The sequence below is a fragment of the Diplotaxodon limnothrissa genome, linkage group LG3, assembly GCF_057381915.1.
Source record: "Diplotaxodon limnothrissa isolate DT_005_m linkage group LG3, D_limnothrissa_male_GT1.1, whole genome shotgun sequence".
NCBI classification, from domain to species: domain Eukaryota; kingdom Metazoa; phylum Chordata; class Actinopteri; order Cichliformes; family Cichlidae; genus Diplotaxodon; species Diplotaxodon limnothrissa.
Window position 1 is genome coordinate 10,053,989 of NC_140598.1, and position 14,684 is coordinate 10,068,672.

The window sequence follows — 14,684 nt, forward strand, 5'->3', positions numbered from 1 at the left end:
TATTTACTGTGGAGAGCAGAGTAGCGGTGTAAAAGACGTCCTCGCCGTACCTGGGTCCATCAGGTCCTCCAGAGGCATGAGCAGTTTGGTGAGTTTCACCACTTGCTCCAGGAGCTGTGCCTGGATGACGGCCGATTCCAGCGCTATCACCGTCGGCCAGTTTGAGGACCTGCTTTCCCTCGTCGGTCCCAGCATTGCCCGCCTAGACACCAACTACAGACGCTCAATCCCACCTGCAGAGCGCCTGTCCGTCTGCCTGAGGTTAGTAAAACTATTTAATACGGTAGTCCTTTATTGATATCTGTGCTAATATGCTAATCCATCCAGTTATACACTGCTAACATGGATGTGCTATGCTAACAGTGAATGCTGTCGGTGTTTACTGAAAGCAAACTGTGGTACAGAGACGACTCTTTATAATATTTCTAGTGATACTCAGAAGCTCTCATCAAGTCCCGATTTAATTTGATTTATGCTGTTATCAGTGTTTGCATGATAGCATGGCTGTGGTGTCACATCAATGTATGCGCTCGGTGTTTGCTGATATCAAACTGTAGCATTAGGACCACTGAGTTAACCTTAGTGATACTCACTCCTTTTTATTTAGACCTGGTTTAATTCTGGGATAGTTGAATATTTGTATATAATCCCTGCAGCTGTCAGACTATAACAGGGGTCACCAGCCTTTATTAAAACAGAGTTAGATAAAACTGTGAACAGTTTGGCTCATCTCTAGTTACATGGTTCTATCTTGATAAGCTATGTCTTATCACAGATTAATTTTTCAAAAATATTAATGATTTAAGCAAGGAAAGGGCTACATGTCAACATACAACTCTTTATTTCTATTAATGTCTTACTTCATTCCTACCTGATTGACATGTTTAGGAATTATGAGTGATTGGCTCACTGTAGTGGCAAAAGTTGCTACCAATCAAATTATGATATGTTAAAGTTAAAACAAAACACAACTGTTTTAGATATTATCTAATATACATTTTGTAATTATCCTTATAATTACAAAATGTTTTATGTAAGATTTAAGTTTTGTGATTTAAATCTGACATCACAAAAGTATTTTGGAATTTGAATAATGTATTTTGTAACTGCAGTACACATAATACTGATTTTGAACAATTTTGTCCAGGTTCCTTGTCACCGGGGACTCCTTCAGGACCATCGCGTTCAGTTTCAGAGTCGGTGTGTCCACGGTGAGCCAGATCACCCCCCAGGCAGCGACGTCCATCTGGGACTGTCTAGTGGACGACTTCATGGCTGTGCCTTCACCTGGAGACTGGCGGTCCATCACAGAGGGATTCCAGGAGCGCTGGAACTTCCCTCTGTGCTGTGCAGCTCTGGATGGGAAGCACGTCCAGACAAAGGCACCCCATATATCATATAGGAGACACACACATTGATATACACTAAATATTCATTTCATTTCTTTTTTGTGGTGCCCAAATTGATGCACCTGCTTGATTTTGTTTAAACAATTATTGCACACTTTCTGTAAATCCAGTAAACTTCTTTTCACTTCTCAAATATCACTGTGTGTGTCTCCTGTATGATATTTAACTGACATTTTTTATTGTAACAACCAACGATTTATACAGGAAAATAATGTCTATTAACAAGGTTGCCCAAACTTCTGCATCCCACTGTATCAGTATATTTTGTCATTAGTATAATATGAAATAAATTCTACATGTGTCAAGTTGTGTGCCAACATTTGCTGTGTAGTAGAACTGAGACATTAGTCATTATAAACATTTATTTGAAATAATATTAAAAGTCTCAAACAGAAAAACATTAAACATAAATATATAAAATATAAGAATTTACAGAGAGACAGGAATAAAAAGGACCAGCTGCTCTCCAGAGCAGGAACAAGGCTGAGGAGGAAATGCTCCATTGGAGACTGGTGTGGCCTCTTCAGGGACTCCAGGATGGCCAGCTCCACCGCCGATGGACCGTCCTGGGACCCGTCCCTCATCTGCCTCGGAGCCGTCCTCCTCTGTGGGCCTGTAAAACACAAAGAAATGAGAAGGCTGCTACTAGATTTTAATTTCAACATTGAAAAAAAAACAAAAACAATAACAGGATATAATCAGATTGGTTGTAGATATTTAGTAAAGGTGATCACAAGGGAATCCCACCGACTAAAAAGGTATCAGTGCTTGCTGTACATATCTGTGGGTGCAGCAGCAGGAGCTCAGGGACTGGGGATGCTCTGCTGCAGAATCAGTTGGTTCTATCAATACAGTATTAAATGTTAACAGGTTCGATATAATAATCGTAGAGTAGACAGTGGTCCCTCATTTATTGCAGGGGTTCTCAGAATAACTAGCCCCTGGTCACAGTTCTCACAATTGATTCTCAAAGTGCAAACCTTTGTAGATTGCAAAACGTAAAAGTATTATTATGCCGCGGTTTGTCTTCATCTGCCCGCCACTTTCGTGCGCCTTTTTCCCTCACGGTGCAGGTGTCTATTTCCGAATGAGGCTCATAGTTATGGGTGTTTTTGTGCTGTTTTTTTCTATTGGACGCGATGGTTATCAAAACCAAACGTGATAAATTTGGCAAGCGCAGGAGATTTGTCAATCAGGCTGCAGAATGCAATGCTGTACTGTGCAATAAAAAATCAGCGAAAAAGCAAAGCAGTGACGGATGAACAGCGGGACCACTGTGTGCTGTTTATTAATAAACAATAAAATATATTCCTAAATGACAACATGCATAAAAGCAGAACGGTATTTGTACGTCAGTGGGAAAATAGCGGTGGCTTGCTAGCTTTTGTGCGGCTTCCCGGGTCAGTGAAAACTTTCAAAAGAGAAATGAATGAACTTACCAGGTTGCCCGATCTCTTCACATATCTTCCTCCAAGCTCGGTCCTTTTTATTCCTGTCTCGGTACTGAAAGCAGCTGGTGTTGTACAGCTCCGAGTTGTTTGCTACCGCATTGATTAGCCTTCCCCTCCATTGAAGTATGAAAGGCTTTGGCTGGGTCTGCCCCTTTGACCTAGGTAACAGCCACGTCACCAGGCTCCTGATTGGTTGTCGCGGCGCGATTTGACGCTGGAGTTCAGATTTTTCCAACTCGAGCGGTAGACGCGAAACGCGCGTATGCACAAAATGCAACACAAAAACTCACGCGCGTGGTTTTATTCGCGAGTCAAACGCGCCAGACGCGCTACACTGACGCGCGTTTCACGCGTTTTGGCGTTTTCGCGACGCAAATCTGCTTCCGAATTTTCGCGGGACCCGCAATCGCGCGTCATCGCGCCTTTCCATTGACTTTACATGTAAACCTGACGCTCTATTCGCGTCCATCGCGTTCGGTGTGAACACACCGTAAGAGAGGAGGAGGCGGAGAAAAGCACCACACCCACACAAGGGCTGTATCAAGAGGCCCAGCTAGGGCCGTAACACCAATAAAGCTGAAAAAGGCCCCAAATCAAAGAAATCTGCTGCAGCCTCTGAAATGTCTTCTGTTTCCTTCCAGAGGCCGACGGCTTTTTCACCGTCATACATACATGAAACTATCAAAGCTGACAATCATTTCATTCCAATAACATCTAATGGTACATATATATAGACACAGGACTACAAGTAAATGGCTCTCAGCATCTGGCTGTGGTAACAAATGTCCCTGTTTTGTGTTCAAATTGTGTGCATGTTTTAGACGTGTGTCACATGTAGAAACACAAAAATCCCACAATGACACAAAGATTGGTTTGACACAACTGTGCAGCTGTAAGTTGTTTCTAATGATTCATTGAAGCTCTTCTAACATTCTGGAGACGATCAGTACATGAATCTGTTCAACACGACAACAATTTGACTCATGAAGCATGAGATTCTGTTTGTCATCTTGTCCAAGTCACTAGTAAGATGAAAGTGACACATAGACTAGTGGACGAATATTATTTTGGAGGACAGATGGTTGCATCATAGAGGAGAAAACAGGATGCTGATGAGGGGTCTTGAATGAGTGAGCTGATTGTTGAGTTTCTGATGTGTGAAGAAGTTTTAACATGGCACACATTTGGTTACATGAGAAGAAACTCGTTATGTGATGAGACAACAGGGTTATGTTGTGTGGTGTGAGGTGTGTGGCTGAGTAGATGAATGTTTGAGATTAATCTGGCTGATGATTTGTCTTTTGTTGCAAAGTTGAACCTGCCAGTTAGGTTTGGTATGATTTCCCCTCCTGGGATGAAGAACACGTGTCATGACTTAACAAGGCCTTTCTTTCTTTTTTCCTTTTTATTCTGTTACTTTCACAGTGCACTGAAAGTTTGTTGCTAAATCTCTGTCATTTAAAGCACATCTGAACATTTGAACAGGAAGAACTACACAACATGTTGTTGGGAACGGTTGCAAAGTGAGTTTCTCCAAAATTAAAATGGGCTCAGGAGAAAGCCACTTATTGGGACGATTAGGAAGCGAGTCCCTGTCTGAAAGGATTCAGCGGTGATCCAGTCGAAATTCTTTTTCCTTTTTTTGAAATGGCGTCATATTGCTGAGGGTGGAAACGAAATGCGACGATAGATTCCACTATCAGCACTGAATGAATAAATGAATAAAAAATGAGTGAAAAAATGGGGAACTGACTGGACTGCTGAAAGCTGACAAGAGTTGACTGACTTAACACCACTATGCAAAGGTTAACCCCCACCCAGATGTGACAAAGGGGTGGATGTATCTCTGTGTGTGTCTTTTGTTGCAGGAGCAGGAGGAGACCAGAGGAGGAAACTTTGGGTCACATGACTGTGTGAACTCTGCAAATTTAAGCTTTTAGCTGTAATTTTTCTGTGTGTCTGTGAATTTACCAGCAGTGTGTTATTCATGATCCTGTTACTCACAATGCAGACGTCACTGTGAGAAAGTGTGTACACACCTGCGCAGCGCTAACATTTACATTACTTCTCTACAGCAGAGGGTTAATCATGTGATTTGATCATGTGATTTACAGCAGGACACAACTTAATAATGTTTTTCTACCACAGGATTACTGAGTTTTTGTGTGAAGGAAACTGTGTTGACAGGCTGTATGTTGGTGATGAAATTACACTGTGTTGTTGAGGAATGTGAATATTACAGTGGAGATGTGAATACAGTGTGAGAGACATACTGTGTTGAAGCCAGTGTTACTTCTTTTACAGCAGAGTGTTAACTTTATGACCTTTTACAGCACCTCTGGAGTCTGGTGACCCAGGCCTGACCTAGGATGCTACTGCTAATGTTTCTCTAATGTGCTTGTAAAGGATTCAGCACAGACAGACAAGTGACAACTGAGCAGATGTGCAGGGTTATAGAATAGTTAAAATGGGCTCATTATCTGACCACTATTGAGCTCATAGTGATGAAACAAGTGAGTGACGAACTTAAGGAAAGTCACTGATTACAATGTGGGATGAAGTTGAGATGATCGATGATTTGGAGCAAATTATGGCACAAAAGCAGGAGTTTAATGATTTAGAATAAACCTGCAATGATACTTGTCTCTGTGATGCTGAATACTTTATTACTCTTATGAGCTACAGTTGTTTGCAAATGTGAAGTTTGTTTTAACTTACAGGGTTTTGTCTACAGGCAAGGATACAGGCTCCGGGTGGAGCTGGGAGTTGAACAATCTTAACATTTAACCACTGACTAATGTTTCTTTGACACAGGGTTACAGGTTTGGAGTGGAGCTGCTCCAAGAGAAACCCTGGAGAATTTTTCAGAGACAATGTGCAACATTCTTGTGCGTGTCTCATTGTGTGGAGTTGACACATGGCGAGAGCCGTGTGGCAAAAGAGGAGTGTCAATATTTTAACTTGCAGATGTTGTGATGTGCCCTGAGAAGGAGTGACTGAAGGAGATCATCCACAAGATGGAAGCCGAGGCCTGGAGAGAGGCTTCAGGAGGATCATAGAGGAGCAGAGATCACCTTCAGCACAGCAGACATCCCACAGTGAGCTGTGCTACTGAGCTTCCAGAAGATCGTCGAGAGGAGACTTTGAACAGCAAACAACCAGGAGTGAAAGAGATTCAACGTTGACGTTGAGGAAGACAACTAGGGTGTACGATGTGCTCTGCCCTAATTCTTCAGCGGCGTTGGAACAGAAGCAGAAGGATGAAGGGAGCGTGCCAAGCTCTAATCGACGGTGCAGAGAGGAAGTTCAGCGATGGAATTGTGATTCTGTGAACAGCACAGACGCCAGGTGACTGGGAAATAGCTGACAGCACTTTTCCCAAGGATGGAGATCACCTAAAGTGTGTCACTGTGCCATGCAGACTTGACACTGCAGAGGGGCTTTTGTTTACATTTGCATCATGTGTTACACTTTTTTAATCTTTAATTTTAAATTGAAACTAACATTTAAAATCATTTGGTACAATGTGGAAAGAGGAAGAGTATTTCCAGCAGGAGCAGAAACGTCTGACTCAGCATGACGATGCTGTTGGTGGATACTGAAGAGCTCAGCCTGTCAAGACAGGATTAGGTTATCGTTTTTAAACATGTTTATTCAATTATATTCTGAGGCCAGTTATCTGGTATAATCTTTGGAAGTCTATTAAAATAAAAATGAAATCAGATGTGTGGTCTTTTGGTTGTTGTTGTTTTGTTCAATAAGCAGATGTTGGTGTTTCAGCAATGCAGTAACTTAAGTTTAAAAGGCTTGTTAGAAACTATGAAACACATCATACAGACTTGTGGACATTAGAAGACGACTAATAATCATCATGAATAAGACTAAAGGCAGGAAGGTGTCCTTTATAACTAATTTCATTTCATTTCATTTCATTTTTATTTATTTCACACTTGGTACTACAAATCAAACAAAACAACCACATCTTCTGTCAACAAAACCCAACAACCATGTGTGAAAAGGAGCAGGAAGAAGAAAATATTCTTATTAAACCCTGCCCCCTATCTACCATCGAACTTATATCACCGGTGGGCACCAAAAATCAGGAACAAACTAATATTGACATTTCTCTCCGGTCGAATCCCAAACCAACGTCACATTCATTCGCATTCTTCATACTGAGTTATCGTTTTAAACATATAACACTTTTTAAAACATTGTAAATTTATACAATTCTTTAAATTATAATGAAGTAAATTCCACAGTCTTATACCCCTAACCGTTGTGCTCATTAATCTTTGTGTAGTCCTGGCTAACTGATGTTTAAAATAAAATTTCCTTCTATTCTCTTCTCCCCTTGAACACATCAAAAATACTCTTTGTAACTTAAAAGGCAAAATATTATTTTTAGCCTTAAACATAATTAATAATGTCCGTAATTTCACTAAATCTCCTAATTTTAATAATTTTGATTCTATAAATAATTTATTTGTATGTTCTCTATATTTAACATTATGAATTATTCGTATAACTTTCTTCTGTAATAGGTTTAAAGGTTTTATGGTATTCTCATATGTATTCCCCCAAACTTCAACACAATAGTTGATATATGAAAAAAACAAAGAAAAATATAAAATACGCATTGTTTTATAATTTAATAAATCTCTTATACTACCCAAAATATAAATACTTTTGACCATTTTCTTTCTAATATGTTCAATATGAGATTTCCATGTCAAATTCTCATCCACTATTACACCCAAAAAACGAAATTCAGTAACTCTTTCAATCAATTCTTCCTCTATAAACATAATGACTTTATCCTCCTTTACACGATTGCCAAATATCATATATTTCGTTTTTGTCAGATTCAAAGATAATTTATTTACATCAAACCATTTTTTTATTCTTAACATCTCAGAAGTCATAATTTCAACCAAGTCTTTCAAATTCTCTCCAGAGCAATAAAAATTTGTGTCATCTGCAAATAAAATCGAATTTAACCTTTTAGATACGTCACAAATATCATTAATATATAAATTAAAGAGTTTAGGTCCCAAAATAGAACCTTGAGGAACACCACATACAATCTTCAGTCTTTCAGAAGTATTGCCAAAATAATAAACATATTGCAACCTATTCTCTAAATAACTCATTAACCAATTCAATGCTACTCCTCTCACTCCATAGTTATACAATTTAGAAATCAAAATAGAATGTTGTATCGTATCAAAAGCTTTTTTTAAATCAACAAATACTCCCACTGTGTATTTATTATTATGTGTTGCAGATGAAATATCTTCAATAAAAGTCAACAACGCTAATGCCGTTGACCTATTTTTACGAAATCCAAATTGGTTTTCATGTATTAGTTGATATTTTTCAATAAAACTATCAAGTCTTTGTGCAAAGAGTTTTTCTAGCAATTTTGAAAACTGTGATAAAAGAGACACTGGCCTATAATTATTAAAACTATGCTTATCTCCTGATTTATATAATGGTATTACTTTTGCCACTTTCATTCTGTCAGGGAATACTCCTGACTGCAGCGAAAGATTAAAAATATAATAACTAATAATATTAATAACTAATAATATTAATATCATAGTCTGTCTGCAGCTGAGACAATACAAACTCAAACTGTGGGGAGAAGATTATATCACTTCAGTTTAAATTGACCTGGAAGCGCCACATTTTCACAGACTTCTTTATTTACAGCATTTTTTACGTGCTGTATAGATTATACAGTTAGGTCCATAAATATCTGGACAGAGAGAACTTCATTTCTGATTTTGGTTCTGTACATACACTAAAATCAATTTTAAATGAAACAACTCAGATGTGTTTGAAGTGCAGACGTTCAGCTTTAATTCAGGGGGTTGAACAAAGAGATGCAGAAAAATGTGAGGAACTAAAGCATGTTCAACACAATCCCTTCATTTCAGGGGAAATGTAGAGGAAAAATTACAAAAATTAAATAACTTAATTAAATTAATTAAATAATAAGATTGTCAGCTGGTAACCAGCTGAAAACCAGCTCCATGCGACCGCTTATCCTGGTCCCAGTGTTAGGGTCAGTGAATCCAGTTAACAGAAAGATATCCTGGATATACTTGACTGACTTTTTAGACTCAAGATTAATAATCATAATAAAAATTATAGTCTAACATGCAGAAATCTGTACGATGTGTTTCATTATGTCTAACAAGCCTTGTACAGTTAAAGCTAACAGTTACTACATGACTGAAACACCAACATTATCTCTTTTATTAAAACATGCATATTAGGGCTGGCATCGTCACTCATGTCTAGAATCGATTCGATCCACGATTCCATTCAATTTGATTCAATGTGAATCGGGGAAATTTTGCCTCAGACAGTCAGAAATATTATAATTCAGGTCATGCATCAGTACATTTCTATATTTTTATATCTATAAAAATAAATCTGACACTTGAGAGACTTTATCAAAGGTGTGAGCGTCACAGCAGATGCCTTTGTGTCAAAGTAGCTGAGGATCAAACAGAAAAACATGAAGGTTTTCCTGGCCTGGGATTTTATACAAATATTCTGCAGTACATCAAAAACAAAAGAAAACCATTAATGAACATATGAACATTACCTGATGCTGCTGACGTGAAGCAGAGCAAAGTTACAGAGGTTTGATTACAGACACAGCTGAGCATTTTGCAATTTTGCATCATTTTAAAAAGTTTAAATTTGTTCAGTATTGAACGGCAGAAATGAGGCTTTGTTTTCATAAGTAAGTAAAAGAAAAAATAGCTGCCGACAGGCTGTAAGAACGGTAGACTTGTGCGTAACAAGCAAGCGAATAATGCAGAAAACAGGAAACTGTTCTTGAAGTACAGAGAGAGAGAGAGAGAGAGAGCTGTGCATGAAGTGTGATTTTATCCTGGTGGCAGCAAAACAATCAGAGGGAATTCATGACGACGTTTATGTGAAGTGTAGTTTGGAGCTTCTTTTGCTGCTGGTTTACTCAATATTGTTTGGAGAGAGATCAAACCTGCAGCTTCAGAATCAGCGCAAAAAGGGCGTAAACACAAAGCGCGGAGCCGCCGAAACATCAGAATCAGCGAGCTGTCGGCTTTCCGCTCGTGTCCGTGCCGTCAGGTGAGAAAGTCACATCTCACTGATTCTGATGCGTCGGCGGCTCCGCGCTTTGTGTTTACGTCTTTGTGCAGAATCCGTGTTCCTGCTCTCATTTACTGTTTTAGCTGTTTGGTGGTTGTTGAAACTTTGGGAGGTTTAACCTGAGATTCTGGCGTTTTGGCCAAAATAAGCGCAGATACTGAAGGACCCGTCCCATCCTGGCAACAAAACTGTTCCAACTTCTGCAATCTGGTAGAAGGTTCCGCATCATCCGGGCAAGGACAGAGAGACTCAAGAGGAGCTTCTATCCCCAAGCCATCCGGGCCCTAAACACACACACACCCGCCCTCTCACATCATCTATAATTGACTGAGACAGGACTCTTCCAGACACTCTAAACGAAGGCACAATGTACATTCCAAATTCCTTTAATTTTAAATATGTTTATATTGTCTATCCTGTAAAATAGTCAGATGCCTATTCATATTAATGTACAGAATTCACCTGCTTGCTGCTACTACTGCACATTCACCCAGTGTATATACTATATGTATATACAATATTCTTCCTCTACCCCCCCCATTTTTGCACATGTCGAGGAGCGTGTCAGGCTACATTTCACTGTGTGTTATACTTGTATAACTACATAGCAAAATCTCCAGTGTTAAATTAACACTAGAGTGTCTATATGGGTCCACACCTCTGAGTGTTAAATACAACACTGTTGAGTGTTAAATTAACACTTTTGACAGTGTTATATGTTTAAAAGTAACCTAGTCAGTTTTGAAGATTAACTATGGCTAATACTGAGCAGTGCTGATTTTCTAACACTGGAATATTTCTAACATTTTGAGTTATTTTCCAGTGTTGGAAAATCAGCACTGGTTTCAGTTACTGCTGTTGATATGTTAAGAGTAAGAATAAGTTCAGATTCTCTTAAAGATAACAACACTAATATGTTAACAATTGTTGGACTTGTGGAGGTATTTTGAGAACCCTTATAAACATCTGAAGGAAAAATATTCTTTAATCATAGATGCAGACTCGTGGAAAAAATATTGATTAATCATTTTTATTTGATTTTGTAGAGTTAGAACAAACAGATTGGATTTTCAAAATCAGTCAGTTTCTTGGGGTCTGAAGCAACAACAGAACAGGGCTCTGAATTTTTGGAAGAAGCCCTTTTTTTTCTTCTTTTTCTCCTTGATTTTAATGTTGTTAGACTTCTCTGAATTATTAGTAAAAGAGACAACTGGCTCAGACATGGATAGACATACAGAAGGGAGTTCCTCACTAGGAAGATCATCAGACGTTGCCAGACTTTCAGAAGCAGGCTCTTTAGTAGGAAGAACATCAGCCTTTGATGAACTTTCAATGAGAGGTTCTTTAGTAGGATGAACATCTGACTTTGATGAACTTTCAATGAGAGGTTCTTTAGTAGGATGAACATCTGACTTTGGCAGACTTCCACGAGCGGGTTCTCCAGTGGGAAGAATATCAGCCATTGTTGAACTTTCAAAAAGAGGTTCGGAAGTAGGAAGAACATCTGACTTCAGAACACTTTCCCAAGCAGGTTCTTGAGGTTCTTTAGGAGGAACAACATCTGGCTTCAGCAGATTTTTACAAGCAGGCTCTTTAGTCGGAAGAACATCAGCCTTTGTTGAACTTTTGGAAGGAGGTTCGTGAGTGGAAAAAATATCAGCAATTCGTGAACTTTCAACTGGAGGTTGGGAAGTGGGAAGAACATCTGACTTCAGCAGACCTTCAGGATGAGGTTCTTTAGTTGGAAGAACATCAGACACTACTGGACTTTCACAAGGGGGCTGGAAGATCTGGCATATGCTCGTCTTTGCTACATCAGAAATTGCCCTGAGTAGTCCTGGTGCAAAGTTTGCAATGTGGCTCAGCAGAATCTTTTCTGAATATTTCTCTCTGACTTCAGACAGGATACTTTGCACCATGTCATCTCTGATGGACCTTGAGAAGATGGCCTGGTTTTCCATTGTTAGGAGAGATTTGGACACTCGATCCAAAGTGGCCTTTGTCACACTGGTGGAGAGGATGCTCAATTTTTGGGAGGACATGTTCAGTAGGGGGTAAGAAGGAAGCTTCCAGAAGCCATGCAGGACACGGGGAACCACCTCTATCACCACGTCTGTTGCAGTGAACAGTTTGGAGGTTTGTGCGTCCTACTGCCTCTCTTTAAGGAGGTCAATGTACTTCCTGACATTGCTGAGGAGCTTAGGTGTTCTGCAGAATAAAGTTATAAGAATGATCTTTTACACCTATTTAAAAAAAATAACAGAAATTTTGAAATACTGTAGCTGGACTGTTAATGATTTTATGTCAGAGGTGACTCACTGAAATTTAGGAGGTATGGCCTCTGGAAATTCCAGCAGCATCCGGGCTTGAAACTCGATGTCCCTCATTTTATTTATTGTGTTCACTGCCCACACCTGAAACAGAAAGCATGTTTACATTGCAGTTTTGTTGAGAGGTTATGTGATTGTAGTAAAAAAAAAAAAAAAAAAAAAAAAAGATCTCCAAATAACTAAAACTCTTGTGAGTTTTCTAGTCTTACCAGTTTCAGAAGAGGTTTGGCTTCTGTTTCTTCCAAACCCTCCAATTCAAACTCCCAAAGTCTTCAAAAGAAAACAAAAGAGAGGTTTTCTCTCAGCATTTACACTTCAGCACAAACCGTTTCAGGTGTGAGGTGGATGGTCTGTGTAACAGGGCAGCCCTTAGCGGCTGGAAACACAGTGAGACAGACCAAGGCAAGTGTAGTGGAACAAAGTATTTATTTGCTATATGGCTCTCCTTAAAACAATTAACTTGTCGAGCTTCTTCACAGCACAAAAATCCCCTAATGACAACTGGCAGCCTTAAATATGTTCAGCTGTCACAGACTTAACCATTATTCCACTCTCAGGTAAATTCTTAAATCCCAACCTTCCACCACAGTATACAATATATCAATAAGAATAAATAAATACATAAATACATCTTCACATTTACATATTAATAAATATTTCACACTTTAATGTTACACAAAACCCAATATTATAAAAACCCAGAAACCCAAGCACAAAAAGATTCACCACACTCTTTACCCATGGTCTCTCCCGGAACCTTTAAATGGTGTCTGGACCCCTGGGGAAACATTTGCCCAAACACCTTGAAGAGGACACAGGCAAGAAAGGTGAGTAATCATTAACTTACAAACACTTATTTGCACCACTTTTATCCCTAGATTTCACACACACATTTGCCTTAGTTTTCCTTATTGGTAAACCTTAATCACAATCTCAATCACCATTCTTCTCTCCTGACAGACAACCACCACATTCCTTGATGAGGAGCAGCTGTGCAGGATCTGAAACAAGGCCACCAACTGATTTTAAAATTCCCAATAAATAGTCAATAAATATTTAAACTTCTTGTGTGCAAATCCATGCTTAAAGTGCAATGCTACATAAAGTGCTTGATAAGGTGCTTTTAATAAAGTGAAAGGTGTGCTCTAAAGTGCTATACAGACAATACAATATAAATAAATGCAGTAAGGGAGTCCTCTTCCTTACAGTCTGTAGGTGTCACAGTAACTCACTGCTCTCTGACTGTCTCTTTGCTCCTCTCCACCAAAAGATCTCCCATATCTTCTGCAGTGAGGCTTGATGGTATTTGGTTTTCCTTCTGAAGTCTGAGGAATTCCGTCATCATTGCAATCTAAAAATAAAAGGAGACATTTAATCAGCATCACTCCCAGGTCTTCAGAAATCACCCGACATTTTATCTCAGTTTTGGTTTGGATGGATCTGGGTCTTACCTGAGCCCTGTAACCTGGTAGATACCAGCAGATCTCCACAGCTGTGTTATATATGGGTGTGTTGAACAGCACCTGTCAAAGAAATAAGAAATTACTCATTGTAACTTAAATTGATTCTCAGTTTGTCAGCTTTTTAAAACTACATCAAATTCTTCAAAAATGCAGTAAAAACAAAAAGTGTCACATACCCTGATGGGTTTGTAGATCCCTTTACTGGCTTCCATTAAAACGCTGCTGTTCTACCACAGTTGGGGAAGAGAAACTTTCCAAAACTCTTCAAAACTTGTGTAAGATCAAATGTAGATATGAAAATACTCCTGACTTGATGGTTTTTCTTGCACAGATGAGCTCTTTTTGAAGTCTGATGCAGATTTAAAAATGCACAATTCTAAAACAGTCACCATGGAAACATTTGATCCCTGCTTTATGTCATTAAATTAAAAGAAAACACTCTATTTTACACTACATTACACTATATGTTGTTCATTATATAAGTAAATAAGGGTAGGCTACAGCCGTCCTTAGGTCACTCCTGTGAAAAGATGCATACAAACTGGTGAATCAGAAAAGAAAGAAAGCCAACCTGCAGCATTATGTCCTTTTATGTTATTTCAATTCAATTCAGTTTTATTGATACAGCACCAAATCACAACAACAGTCGGCTCAAGGTGCTTTACTTTGTAAGGTAGACTCTAAAATAATATACACAAGGAGAAAAACCCAACAATCATATGACCCCCTATGAGCAAGCACTTTGGCGACAGTGGAAAAAAACTCCCTTTTAACAGGGAGGAAGCGCCGGCAGTAACAGGCTCAGTGAGGGGCGGCCATCTGCCAGGAGTGGTTGGGGTGAGAGAACGAAGATGGGACAAGAGGCATGCTGTGGAAGAGAGA

At 39.1% G+C, this 14,684-nt stretch overlaps 1 pseudogene; it reads right to left on the minus strand.

The window, feature by feature from the left end:
* Positions 1–11,085: 11,085 nt before the first annotated feature.
* Positions 11,086–14,014, minus strand: LOC146634399 (uncharacterized; annotated as a pseudogene).
* Positions 14,015–14,684: the final 670 nt, after the last annotated feature.